The 14,340-nt window shown below is 40.8% G+C and overlaps 1 protein-coding gene across 19 annotated transcripts in view; it reads left to right on the top strand.

Moving 5' to 3' along the window:
* The window catches only part of MTUS1 (microtubule associated scaffold protein 1), a 150,853-nt gene that overhangs the window by 28,051 nt on the left and 108,462 nt on the right, over positions 1-14,340 (top strand). For 9 of the 19 annotated variants that reach the window (XM_070598324.1, XM_070598311.1, XM_070598305.1 and 6 more), the window contains one exon: positions 14,216-14,319. The exons of 7 other annotated variants lie outside the window; for them this stretch is intronic. The gene's annotated coding sequence lies outside the window, so the exon portion shown is untranslated. Of the gene's footprint in view, positions 1-4,248; positions 4,320-8,732; positions 8,827-14,215; positions 14,320-14,340 lie in introns of those variants that run through there. 3 more of the 19 variants (XM_070598325.1, XM_070598312.1, XM_070598317.1) reach the window with 2 other exon arrangements.

Genomic DNA, 14,340 nt, shown 5'->3' with positions numbered 1-14,340 from the left:
AATTACTGACTAAGCTTTCAGGAATGCAGTTTTAAGAGTTTGTGAATGTGTGGGGTCTTCTGCACCCTGGTTTTGAAGTTTTAGGAAATTCTTAAGCCAGAAAAATCTTGGAATGAAAGTGTATTTTTGGAATTAAGGCCAGGAATCAAAATTCTTGAACCTCAGTAGGTCAGTTAATTGGCTTCATGTTGAGTCCTCAAGCAGACTTCAGCTAGGAGCTCTTCTTCAGTGGTGGTGTCCTTGTCATTATTAGCTGGGGCCTCCTTCTCTCTACCCCCAGGACACTTTTAATTGCACAGTGTGAATTATCTCAGAAAGACTGACTATAGTGTATTATTAGCAGAATAAGTTTTAGGATGCCAACTCTCACTGAAATGCAACCATAGACTTAGAAAAAAGACCCAGCTTTCTTTACCTATGAGGTCTAAACAGAGTATCAGTTGTTTAATCTTTATTAGTGTAAAAATACTTCTTTTCCTTTGGATGATTCTTTTATTTTTCTGGTGTGATTTATATCAGTTCTGAGTACTTTGGAATGCCATCTGGTCACCACCACCCTCTGTTACCTGTTGATGGTCTTGTAACTGGTTTTTTGCGGGGTAGGGTAGGGGGCTTCTATCTAGTTTTAGGACACTTGGAAATACTTGATTAGGGGCTGGCCCAGTGGCGCAGTGGTTAAGTTCCCACATTCCAATTCAGTGGCCCGGGGTTCGCTGGTTCAGTTCCCAGGTGCAGACATGGTACTGCTTGGCAAGCCATGCTGAGGCAGGCGTCCCACACATAAAGTAGAGGAAGATGGGCATGGATGTTAGCTCAGGGCCAGTCTTCCTCAGCAAAAAGAGGAGGATTGGCAGCAGATGTTAGCTCAGGGCTAATCTTCCTCAAAAAAAAAAAAAGAAAAGAAAAGGAAATACTTGATGATTTCTGTAAAAATATTCTAATTAGTGAAATGTAGAATCTTAAAGACATTTTAAATACAAATCTCATGTCGTTTTGGGAGTAGAAGGGGAAAAGGGCGATATATTTTTGTTGAGATACTTTTGTTTTATCGTGGCATCAACAAAATTTCTCTGATAGCGTTCATCGTTGAGTAATATTTTCACTTAAAAACTCTTAAGTTTGTGTGTTTTAGAAAGAAATGAATTGCTTTTTCTTGGGTGATTAAACTGAATAGTATCTGTCTCTGTGCTTAATAAATCATTCGTTTTAACCTAGGTCTCTTATTTGTTCTTTGTTCATTTGTTGCTTGGTGTGGGTAAAAAACTGTTCAGCACCAAGTGCACCCAGAATTAATATCGAAAACTCATGTGTTCGCTTATTTAAAGAAAAGAGAGAATATTATAAAACTCTTACAGTTTATACTAAAAGCTCAAATCCTTTTTGTTTCTACTTAGTATGTGATTATTTATGCAGCTTTGTGTGCTAGCTGCTGTAGCTTCCTTCTTAAAATATTAATATAAGTGAAATAGTCTTTTAAAGTAGCGTTTTTTTCCAAGAGCCCTGTCTTGGGCATTTATGTGTGCCAAGCTCTCTGCTACTCTGTGCAGATAATAGAGACGAGCCTTTGAAGCTTCGTCTGGCTTTTCGTTTCCTTTCCGTCTTGGGCCGCTGTGTTAGATCCATCCCGACAATTTCCTGCCGTCGGTCTTTCCTCACTGGGACATCTTCCACACGTCAGCCAAACCAAAGTGTTAGGATCCATCTTAAGAGCTTTGGCAGGCTCACACTGTTCCCAGAATAGAATGCAAACTTTTGAGCTTAACCGACGGCTGCCCTTTATCCTACCCACAGCCGTTTTGAGCTGCTTGCTGTTGCCGATCATTCCATTCCCTTCACACCTCAGAGCCAAGGTGATTCCTTCTGGCCGCCTTGCCTGTCTTTCCATTTCTACTTGATATTTTCCCAGACTTCCCTTGGCAGCCATATATCCCTTCTCCGTTATGGTTTGTTCATTACTTGTGTGTGGATCTTTTCTCTAGGAAGGCACTTATCTTGTTGTTATGCCTCACTTCCTACACAAATGCCCCTAATCCAGCGTACAGCAGCCCCAGAACCTAGCGATGCCAGCACATGGTGGACATCAAGACACGCTTCAGATGGTATCCCTAATTGTATTCATTTTCTGGTTTTACTCTACGATTTTGGATTGAATACAAATTTTAGTCCAAGATCCAAGAGCACAACTGCCTTTAGTCACACTTAAGCAGTGAACCATTCAAGGAATTTTATTCATTGAAAGGCAAAACTACACTGAAAATGAGCTTGATGGACCATCTTTATGTAAAGACATTGAATTTTTCTGTTACATCAGAATGGTTCAGAGTGATCCGTGAGCTTTCCTTAGGGTCTGCAAGCCCACCACCATAGTTATCATAACTGTTACCTCTGTGTCGTAACTATGAAAGGACCATCAAAGATCTTCTCCCCTGAGTCTAGCAAGATTCTCTCAGAATGGATCTGAGTTTAAGGCATCCTGATTTCTAGAAAACCTCTATTAAAATGTAAATCGGTAATCTTGGAGGCTGAGTACAAACCTATTCTCTTGTTAGTGAAGAGGAGTGGTCTTTGGAGTTGGGGCATTGGGTCTGTGGTAAGTGTGGCAGAGAAGGCTATTTGTCCCTCAGTCCCCATTTTTCCCCTCTTTTGTGTTATAGAATTTGTAGCTGGGTCCTGGTAGCCTGTGTTGGGGTCCATTCCCAGCCTGCATTGTGGGCAGGGGTGGCTGTGTGGTTATGTGATGGCCACCTGTGTAAGTGTGGTGATCTATGGAGGTCGCTTCCATACTTGTTACCTCTTCATCCTTCTTCTGGCCCTGTTCAATGAAACACAGAGAGTGCTGTTTTGGGCCGTAGGTTGAGGTCATGCACAGCAGAAGAGTGCGAAGGGTGGAGCCTGGGTTCCTGACTGCTGGGTCCCTTAATCCTGGACAACTATGCAGACTTTCGAATGAGAGAGAAATAAGCTTTTGTCTTGTTTTTTTTGCCACTTATTTGAAGTTTTCTGCCTCCTGTGGCTAGACCTTGAATCCCGAATGCTATAATGTGCTTTATGACTTTAGACAAGAGTGTCTAGACAGGGGAAGTAGGCACTGCCTAGGGCCATGGTAGTTCTCTGGAGTGGGCAAAGATTTGGTTGATTACAGTCTAAGAGGATTGAAATGTCGGATTAGTGTTAAGATTCCGTGGATCATTTTTAAGGTCTCTTCTAACCCTGAGAGTCAGTAACTTTGAAATGTTGAGCTTTGTTTTAATAAATTACCATAGTTCATCATTTCTAAGATGTGTTTTCACATTTTAATGTTTCTGATCTTAGGATGTGTTTTACAAGACAGCCTCTTAGCTTTGACATATAATTAGAGCAGAATTTGACATTTGACCTTGATGGTCCTTAGATATCCCTGAAAGTGGCTACAGTTAGCAGCTTTCCACTGCTGCACGTTGAAGCATGAATATTGGCTTAAAATGAGCAAGTTCCGGTAGCCAACCAGCATTAATAGTATTGAGCAGCGGCTGAGTAAGTCACTAGTTCTAAATGCAGAAAAAGGCCACTTGCAACTCCAGTTCGTTAGTTTCTTTGTGGAGCCCCGTCGGTATTCTCAATCGGCTTTTCCTAAAGCTCAGCCCAAGGAGAGCTAAGCCGTTTACGGTTTAAAAAGGACTAAGACAGCAGCCTCATTTGGTAAGATGATTCTTAATGGAAGAAGAAAGCAGGATAGACAGTAAAGGTTCAAAATAGTCTTTAAGATGATTCTTTAGTTTTTATCATAGGCTCAGAGTTTAAGTCGACAAGTAGTGCTAAAAGGATTCTCTGAAAGAGCAGCCCACTCTGTTCTCACAGGCAATCACTTTTCCTCTCTGTTCACTATGTTTTTATTTATGTCCATATTTTAAATAAAAATAGGTCTGTAAATATTGTCTCTGTGACCCAAGCGGTGGACTCTGATGATGCTTCCTCCTTGTACAACTGTTTGTTTTTTTCTGTTTACTTTGTTTTCTTTGCATATCTGGCAGAAACAGCTCACATCCTCTAAAGTTCAGTTTTTCTCTCAGTTCAACTTTTCAACTGCCTAAAACTTCCCAGTGTTCATTAGTTCTGTGTTTTCTCTGGAGACATCCTTTTTGGACCTCTGACTTCCTGTTGCCATGTGGGCTGTGTGCCATGGAGGGGTGGGACACGGCCGTCACCCAGGCGTTCCTGGGGGATTCCGTTTGCCTTTCTCCTCTTGGGTTCCCTGCTTCCTGATGACATTCCCTCTTGGTTTAATTCCTGACTTGGTAGCGTTCATGCTCTCAGATTCCTGAGAAAGCATGGAAGGAGAGGTAAGTTTGAGCTTTCGGCGCCTAAAATCTCTCTTTTTCCACACCTCATTTGATTCATGGTCTGGAGGGTTGGAATTCCAACTTGGAAATACTTTTCTCCAGAAATTTGAAGATGTTGCTTCTTGTCTTTTACCTTTAATCTAGTAAAACTGTCATTCTGATGTCTGGTCTTTTGTATGTCCTTTTTTCACCTCCAGAATTTTTTTAGCATAGTCATTAAAAGATCATTCGGATATTAATTATAGATTTTCTAATTTTTCCCCCTTTCCTGCATTGCTTCAGCTTCCTCAGAATTTTTTTTTTCTTTTTCTTTTTCTATGTTAGAGAATGTCCTCAAATATCGGGTTGATTGGCTTCCTTTTTAAGATAGAGCTGCTATAAGCTAAGGAAGCTTTGTGTTGGAGGCGGCGTTTGCCAACCAATGGGCTGCGTGATAGTGTGGGACCTCTCAGTGTCAGTGTCTGTAGGTCTTTTCTCTGGACTTAATTTAGTTTCTGCAGAGAATGATTTTCTCAGCTTTCACCTGGGGGCTATAAGCCTAGTGATTATAAGCTTGTTGCGGAGCTGAGCACAGACAGTGGGCTGGTAGTGCCATTGTTCAGTATGTAGAAATCCTCTAATTTCCCTGTTTGCACCCCCATACCCCAGCCTCCTCTGGGTCTAGTAGCTCTAGATGTGGAGTGTCTTACCAATTTCTTTTCAGATTACACAGCTTTTTCCTGAGTGGGGGTAGTTGTCTGAGTGTACAGGGTGTTGGCGGATACCTGTGGGGAGGGGTGTCTGGTGGATCCTCATAGAGAATTAAAAGCTATCCCCCTGCCACGAGGCCCTACCTCTCTCCACCTTCTGTTTGTGTGGCTAATTCCTGGGGTTCTTTGGGTGAACTGCCTCGCATGCTGTGGTATGTTCTCTATGACCTTGTTTGACCTTCTTGTGCTCTAGGAAGTCATTTCTGCCTTCAAATATTGAGGTTTGTGACTGTGTCATAATACATTGGATTTTTTTGTTTGTTTCTTGTACTAATTATTTTCTATGCAAGTAAACAAATGTTTAGAAAATTGATTGTGATGACTTCAAATTTGGGAAAGAGTAAATATGCCTGCAGCATGCTGTATTGAAGTTGAAAAGTCCTCATTTGTGGAAAGATGACCTTTGTGTCTTGGAAAGTATGGGAAGAGGTCTCCCTGTCCATTTTAAGTTACAGAATGAAATGTTCTTGGTAGTGCTGTTTTGTTCATAGGCCTTTTTTTTTTTTTTTTGAGGAAGATTAGTCTTGAGCTAACTGCTGCCAATCCTCCTCTTTTTTTTTTTGCTGAGGAAGACTGGCCCTGAGCTAACATCCTGCCCATCTTCCTCTATTTTGTATGTGGGACGCCTGCCACAACATGGCTTGACGAGCAGTGCGTAGGTCCACGCCTGGGATCCAAATCAGCGAACCCCGGGCTGCCGAAGCGGAATGTGTGAACTTAACAGCTACGCCACCAGGCTGGCCTCTGTAAATGGAAGTTTTTATCAAGATAAATATTAATTGTATCCAGAGAGTTGAGACTATCCTAGTCCTTGCGCTGGTTAACCTCGCTGAGTCAAGAAATTAAAATGAAATCACAAGAAGTATCTATTTTTTAATGATGGTGTAGTGCACATGACAGCTAGTGCTGGTGCATTAGAGAAAGGACTAGTTCGGGAGGCAGAAAGCTCTGGCCTGAGGGCCAAACCTAGCCCACTGCCTGTTTTTGTAAGTTGTCTCACTGGGATGTGGCCACGCTCATTCACTGACGTGTGGCCCGTGTCTGCTGCTGTTCCACGACAGCTGAGTTGAATAAATGCACCAAAGACCTTATGGACCCCAAAGCCTAACATACTTACTATTTGGCCTTTTACGAAAGTTACAATAGTCAGCTGACCCTTGGACTAGATTAAGTGTAAAGATTTCTTGGAAGAAGCACACTTAGGAGGATTGAAGGAAGATAACGGAGCAGAGAGGTTGTTCAGTGAGTAGATGATGTGTCATCCTAAACTGTCGTTTGGTGGGTAGAAGTTCCTTCCATACAAATGCAAGTCTATAGACGTTACCTTTTTTTTCTGGCTGTTTTTCGATGCTATTAGCTTGGATGTCTGAGCATTCTCAGTGGGTAAGAGCACAGAGCAAATGGAATCAGCTACCCTATTTGTGCCCCCCAAAATTGGTAGATTATATGATGTTTTTCATATTCAGCAGGTGCTGATTATAAAATCTTTTATTTTGACAAAAGGTGACTAAAACGACAGTTTTTAATTATTACTCCCTTCTTTCAAAATAGGGTATTATTTAAGAATGTAATTTGCTCCCTCCTGCCCCTCTCAAAAAAAAAAAAAAAAAAAAACCTTAAAAATAATCAGGCTCAAATATAATTCCAATTTAATTCTTGCTCACTTGAAGTCCAGAATGGGTATTTCTGATTGGTGGGCAGTAATCTTCTAAGCAGTGATTCTGGGATCCAGGCTTCTTCCATCCTGTGCTTCCACCATCTTTAATACATTTCAACACTTGTCTTTCTTTATTCATCTGTGTCAACGCAGATGGCACAGAATATGAAGGATCATATGTGAGTTTTATGGTCCAGGCCTAGAAGTGGTACATATGATGTCTGCTCAGATTCTGTTGGCTAGAACATATGGCATTTACCTGCAAGAGAGGTGGGAAAATATTGTCTGACTGTGTACCAGAAAAAAAAGGAAAAGGTTTTGGTGACCAGCCCGTCTCTGCCACAGGTACTGGTCATTCAAACCACTTTATGTTTTGAGAACAATCAGATATTGGTGACAGACAGAAGCTTTCACTTATTTCTCATCTTTTTTTCTTCTTTCTTTCCTGAAAGCAGTTAATCCTTGACATATGATCTTGGCTGGAATGGTATAATTTGGGCAGAGGAACTATGGCGACACTACAGCGTCAGATTTTAGTGAAAGTCCAAATTTGGTATGATGTATCATATACTGAATGTTGACATAATTAATTTGTAATGGAAATAAATTCGTCCCTTACTATCTTAATACTTTGCACAAATATTTCCAGTTCTCCCATTCTTGGACAAATGGTTAAGATTGTAATTTCCAGCTTTCCTGAGACTGAGTGTTGTCCTGCGGCCTGCTTTGGTGAAATGTGAGCAGAAGTGATGTGTGTTGCTTCTAGGCAGGAGCTTTAAGAGTGAGCGGATGCTTTGCTGTGGTCCTTTCCCAGAGTCAGGTGATCCGTGGGAGTTTTTGTTGCGATGAAGCCTCAGGCAGCCTGGGTCCCTGGTTGACCATGGATATGAACAGAGCTCCCTGCCCACATGCCTGGATATTTGCGTTAAGCCACTGAAGTTTGGAGTTATTTATTTTTGTAGCAAAACTGATCCTATCCTGAGGCATATAGGAGCAAGTATTGATGCTCCAAGGTCTTTACCCCTCTAGTGTTAAAGGTTGCATACTAACTATCTTATTTATAATAAAAAGGTAAATCTCTTTCCATTGTTTCTAATAATGCTAAGCATTTGCAGTGTTAGCTGCTACTTAGGTAGGCTTCTCCCAACGTAAAGATACTTTTGGATTTACACCAAGATCTTCACCTTAAATGATTGTTCTCCATGCTACTCATCCTTGAAATGGGCTGCCTTTGCAAATAGGAGGAGAAAAATCTGAAGGGAATGGAATCTTGCTTGTTACTGCCTGCACAGCTAGGGTGCAGGCGTAGGGGAGGGGCTCGGGGACAGAGACCCTCTCACCATCTGGGTAACAAAGAGCAAGAAATCAGTGTCTTTGAGTGCTTGGGTGAAGGGTGATTGCTGTCTCCACTTTGCCGAGTAGAGAGAGGAGAAAAGATTTCTTTATCTAGAGGCTGTGGCAAAGAATGTGTGTTTCTGACATTTACAGCCCCCTGTGCAATGCTGGCTGTATTTCCCATAATTCTGGGGGAAATAGCAGTACTACTGGCTAATAGTTATGCTTTATTATGGGTTAGAATGTTATCTATAGGCTCTTTAGGAATCTAACAATTGTTTATGTGTGTTTTTTTAATAATGGAAACTTTGTCTGAATTCCAAACAAGCAATCCATAAAAGGACTTGAACAATGCGCTAATTTTCTCTGAAGGGAGTTGTGCTAGTTTGTAACAAAGCTCCCCAAACTGGGTGGCTTAAAGCAACAGAAGTGTATTCTCACAGTTCTGAAAGCTGGAAGTCTGACGCCAGGCTGGCAGCCGGGCTGTACTCCCTCTGAAGCTTCTAGGGAAGGATGCGTCCCTGTCTCTCCCTAGCCCTTGGTAGCCCTGCATGTCCACTGGCTTGTCAGCATACCTCCAGTCTCAGCCTCTGTGTTCACATGGCTGTCTTCTCCCTTTGTGTCTCTCTGTCTTTGTGTGGCATTTTTCTCTCTCTGTGTTTCTTCTTCTAAGGACGTTAGTCCTATTGGATTAAGGCCTGCCCTAATGACCTGACCTTAACCTGATTACATCTGTGAAGACCCTGTTTCCAATAAAGTCACATTGGTAAGTACTGCAGGTTACGACTCCAACAGATCTTTTTGGGAGACACAGTTCAACCCATAACAGGAGTTTAAAAATCTGCCTGCCCCAGCATACTGTTTTTTTGTTTGTTTTTTTGTGAGGAAGATTAGCCCTGAGCTAACTACTGCCAATCCTCCTCTTTTTGCTGAGGAAGACTGGCCCTGAGCTAACATCCGTGCCCATCTTCCTCTACTTTATATGTGGGACGCCTACCACAGCATGGCTTGCCAAGCGGTGCCATGTCCGCACCCAGGATCCGAACCTGTGAAACCCAGGCCACTGAAGCAGAACGTGCACACTTCACCACTACGCCACCGGGCCGGCCCCAGCATACTGTTTTAAGTCAGTCATGCTTCCTAGAAAGGAGAAAAATATTCTCCTAAATCATGTGACTTTAGAAAGTGGATTAACTCAACAACAACAATAACAAAAAGATCAATTCAAAAATGGCCAAAGGACTCGAATAGACATTTCTTTAAAGAAGATACACAAATAGCCGAGAAGCACATGAAGAGATGCTCTCTTCCTTTGAGTCTGCTGTTCAGGGAGCTGAGCTGATCGTTAAAATATACGTTCTCCTGCGATGGTTTGTGAAAAGCGGTTGCCCAAAGCCCCAGGTGCTTCCTTGGGTTGCTGCAGCCAATGCAGCCTTTTCTGGGGGGTTCCTTGAACCTCCCCATGATCTGACAACTGAAGGGTAATTGCCTGGCTCTCCAGGGGCCTGGCTCCAGAACTCCGCTCCGGGGCTGTGGCCGGCACACGTTCAGGCTTGGTTGTTAACTCTTATGAATGTATAGTATTCCTACCTTCTTCCTCTCTCTGGTTATGAACCATTTGAGAAATAAGAGAAAGAGTGAGGTGGATAGATTATTATAGATGAAATTCTAGATGGATTGTAATTACAGATTCTATAATGATAGAATTTCATCTAAAATTATAGATGAAAACTAGTTTGAGGGCCAGAGCTGCATTTGAGAGACACGCTTACCCACCAAGTCACTGCAGTGCAGACACAGGGCAGGCCTCACCCATGCCACCGTGCTTCCCTCCTCTTTCCACCGTAGGAACAGAGTGGACCTTGTGTTCTCTGTGGGCAGTAGGGCTTGGGAGTAGGGTGACCTGAGTGAGGCACTCACCTCACCTCAGGAATTTAAGGAGTGCCAGAAAAACTTCAGTGATCAAGATAAATAGTATTTAATGCATTATTTTAAACAATCAGAATTACTGTAAAAAATCCATGATGAACAAGATATCAAAATTTTAAGATAAAGACAGGCTCAGTGTTACTGACTTTTTCCTTTGCCTCAGGCCCCAGTATGGCTCAGCAGGGCACTGTTACGGATCCTGTCTTAAGTTTAGTGCCTGAGGCGAATACCACTCTCACCTCACCCTAGTCCTCGCCCAGCTAGTTCTTCCTAAATTTATGGAATGCATTATTAAATCACTTTCTTTCTCCTGGGTGGAGTGAGTAAAAGGACAGAAAAAGGGTAGGAATGTTCTGCTAACTGAACTCCCTCCACATGGAAGGAATAAACTCAAGTGGGATTTACAAGCAACATTCTTCATGACTATAAAAATTTCCAATTATTTTCTATTCTTTATTTTATTTATTTTTTTTTAGGAAGATTAGCCCTGAGCTAACTCCTGCCACTCCTCCTCTTTTTGCTAAGGAAGACTGGCCCTGAGCTAACATCCACGCCCTTCTCCCTCTACTTTATATATGGGATGCCTACCACAGCATGGCTTTTGCCAATTGGTGCCATGTCTGCACCTGGGATCCAAAACGACGAACCCCGGGCCACTGAGAAGTGGAACGTGTGCACTTAACTGCTGCGCCACCAGGCCGGCCCCTCCAATTATTTTCTTTAGACGGAGTGTTAGCTCTCTGGGAGGAAAGTGCAAAAGCGTAAATTAAAGGTTCAAAGGCAAGGAAGTCTGTCCCCAGTTAGAGTGACAGGTTGCACAGTTGGATGGGAAGGTAACTGGCTCTGACAGTCCACCAATGGTATTGATCTGGTTGGCTGGATAGGCATTCTTTTCTCAAAGCCCTCTGCCACATCCTTGCTGCCCCAGGGGTGGTCTGTGGACCAAAAGCTTGATCATCACCAGGGAGATGGACAGGAAGGCAGAATCTCAGGCCCACTCCAGGCCTCCTGAATCAGACTGCATTTTTTCAAAGAGGCCCAGTTGATTTATACTTGTTCTCTAAATTATTTCAAGTCCAACTCTGTTGTGGCACTGCCGTAGCCTTCATTTTGCAATCTGTTAGACCAATTCTAGCTTTCTTCCTGTTTATGTGGCTTCACTGGAAATTGCTATGATCTTAGGAAACTGACTACTACGTATGCTCGTACTTGGTTCCTAGGGGTGAGATGTGCTTTACTAAACTCAGTGCTGGAGGAGGTTGAGTTTGTAAAAGGTAGGTTGCAAGAGCCAATTTAAGAATTTAACCCTGAATTGTGAAAAATAGTACTGTGGTGAGGCTTAGGGGGTAAAACTGTTAGCTACCTTGAATGGTTTTAATAGAAGGTAGAGATTTATGAATATATCACACATGCTGATGATTTTTTGTTCAACCGCCTAATTCTTGACTTTAGAATAAAATTTGTAGCTTAGATATTGTGCATGTGTCTTCTCTTTTGTTTTAAAGTAAGTTGAAGATCAGGTAATATTTTGGGTTTTAAAGCCTAGAGAGCTGAACTACTCTTGTGATTTGTGAGTCCTTAAAAGCTTTTAAGAGGGCTGACATGATTTCATGATTTATAAGCTCTAAATTATAACTGTATTTGTATTCATATCTTAAAAGACTAGTATGCCATATATTGATATAAATAAGGAGTAAAACTAAAATTCTCTGTGGCTATAAAGTAATGAAACTAGTTTTCACATGTGACTTGTGGAAACAGATTCTTTGTCATAATGATCATATCGGGTAGCAAGTGTAGCTGTATTAGGTTCACACTATTGGGCTGGACATTGCAGGTACTTGGAAGATGGAGAAGATACATACTGGTGTATAAGACTACCCAGTTTACAATTCAGTTGGCAAATAAGGCACACAACAACTGTGTAATCTAATAGTAATCTGCTCCTGGCAACTAATTTGGCTACGTCATGTAGTTGACTTCTTAGAGATATTTTCCTTATTTGTAAAATGAGGAAGTTTGAATTGGATCTCTAAAATGTCTTCCTATATTAATACGATTGTTGTTGTTAGTGCTGTCCAGTCGATTCCGACTCCTAGTGCCCTGTTGACAGCAGAGCGGAAGCCTACTGCGTCTTTTTGCGCCATTGTCTCACCTTCAGGGGCTGTATCAGACAGTGCTCCGCTGGTATTCATGGGGTTTTCATGGTGAATTTTTTCAGAAGTGAGTGGCCAGGTCCTTTTTCCTAGTCTGTCTTAGTCTGGAAGCTCTGCTGAAACCTGTCCACCATGGGTGACCTTGCTGATATTTGAAATACTAGTGGTATAGCTTTCAGCATCACAGTGACACACAGCCGCCACAGTATGACAACCGACAGATGGGTGATGTGGTTCCATGGCTGGAAAACAAACCCAGGCTGTAGGGGTGCTAGTGCCAAATCTTAACCACTTGAGCACCAATTAATATGAATATAATGAGGATTCAACTTTCCAGGTGTATCTATTCACTGTAAGAAATAATGGAATTTTTTATCTTTGGGGAATAAACAATCATTCTTCATAAACTAAGATTTAGAAAGTAACCTTATTTTTGCCAAAGGTGTTGAAATAGCTCGAGTCTTGTACTGGTAGTTCTTTTTATTGACCATTTCTTTTAGTACGTATTTATCAATTTTTAACCTTACAAATCATTATAGAAATACATATTTTGCTAATCTTTTTATTCAAGAGGAGCTACCATATCATATTCTTAAATCTTAAGTAGGGAATTTGTTCTCCTGTCCAAATGTTCTCTGAAAAAGATCTCTTTATTTTCCCAAATGGCTCTCTTAAAAAAGGAAACTTGATATTCTACTTTGTTCTGGTAGATAATACTCCTGAAAGACAACTTGAGAAATTAATCCTTCGGGTGAGAATGATTTATTCCAACCTTATTTGTTTTTTAAACTCTTTGCTTTTGTTTTAATAAAAAATGTTCCCAAGGTATTAACTTTGAAGGCTTACAAATTACATTGCAGTTATAGAAATATAAAGACATTAGTTCTTGGATCCTGTAAGATGACCTCAAACAATGTGAGTGTAGCTCGTGGTGGGAACTTGGATACTATTTGTAAGGTAGGAGAGGAATGAAATTGGCCATAAGATAAAATGGCTAACTTGCAACTTTTCTGACGAAATTCCTGAGGGAAGGAGGATCAACTCTTTCTTTTCCATGGCTTTATCTTCATAGTGATGGTAACTTGAAGCTATTGTTTTGTGAATGGTGAAGTTGATCTTCCAACTAATCCTGGAACTGATCAGCTTAATTTTAGAAGTTTTTGGGTATCCACATCTGTCCCACTAATTCTTGACTCTGTTCTACAAACGTAGAAAAGACTTAGTCAATTTATTCCATGTCAAAACTCTCCTTAAGTATTTCTTCTGAATGTATTTTTTATGGTATTTGTTGGATAACATTGCTTACCAAGTTTGGAATTTGTTTTGTGAATTAAAAAAATTGTAAACCCAGTTGTACTAACCAGTTATGTGAAAGTTGAGTGGTTGATAGGTTCTTTATTTTCCTATTACTCTTTGTAAGCTACTGACTTGTAAGTCTAGAACACTTAGCCTTAACTTTAGTGGAATTTTACAACTGTTAGAAATATTTTTGTTTACGATGACATGGGAAAATGCTTGAGAGACAAGGCTGAACAAAATGTATAAACTTTAAAAGCAAAGCTCATGTCCTATCTATTATCACATATTAACATATATGTTATAAAGAAGGCTACTTTTTTTTTTTCATTTAACAATTTGGTGAACTATATAAAAAGCCTTAAAAAAAAATCATATCCTTTGACTGCATAATGCTTTTATTTCCAGGAAATTTTTCCAAAGGAAATAATCAGAGGTAGTTAAAGATTATGAAGATGTTGAGTGTAGTTATTTATAAAGGAGGAAAACCGGAAACAGCCTAAACATGGAATGACATGAAACGGGTGGTATAATTTATCCTATTATACATTTATTTTAAAATAACTTGAAGTGCTTTGATATATGAACCATTTACTTTATTCCATTTTTATCAGGTTGTTTTTGGTGGTTTTTTTTCTTAGATTTTTTTTAAAGTCATCTTTTGTGTGCTTTGGGAGAGGGAGCTCAGGAAGTAAAGCTCCATCAATTGACTCTAATGACTGTTTGTGTAGACAAGTGACTTCCATGATTTATGTTCAATGCTTCTGTCCGCAGTGCTCAGATTCCCTTATACTGGAGTCTCTTAAATGAGGATTGGCCTTCATGGAAACAGAAAGGAGTAGCATGTTTAGTGCTTTTTGAAAATATACCCCACACACGTAAGTCTAAAAAATGAATAA

The sequence above is a fragment of the Equus przewalskii genome, chromosome 28, assembly GCF_037783145.1.
Source record: "Equus przewalskii isolate Varuska chromosome 28, EquPr2, whole genome shotgun sequence".
NCBI classification, from domain to species: Eukaryota; Metazoa; Chordata; class Mammalia; order Perissodactyla; family Equidae; genus Equus; species Equus przewalskii.
This window is presented reverse-complemented; position numbering and strand designations above follow the sequence as displayed.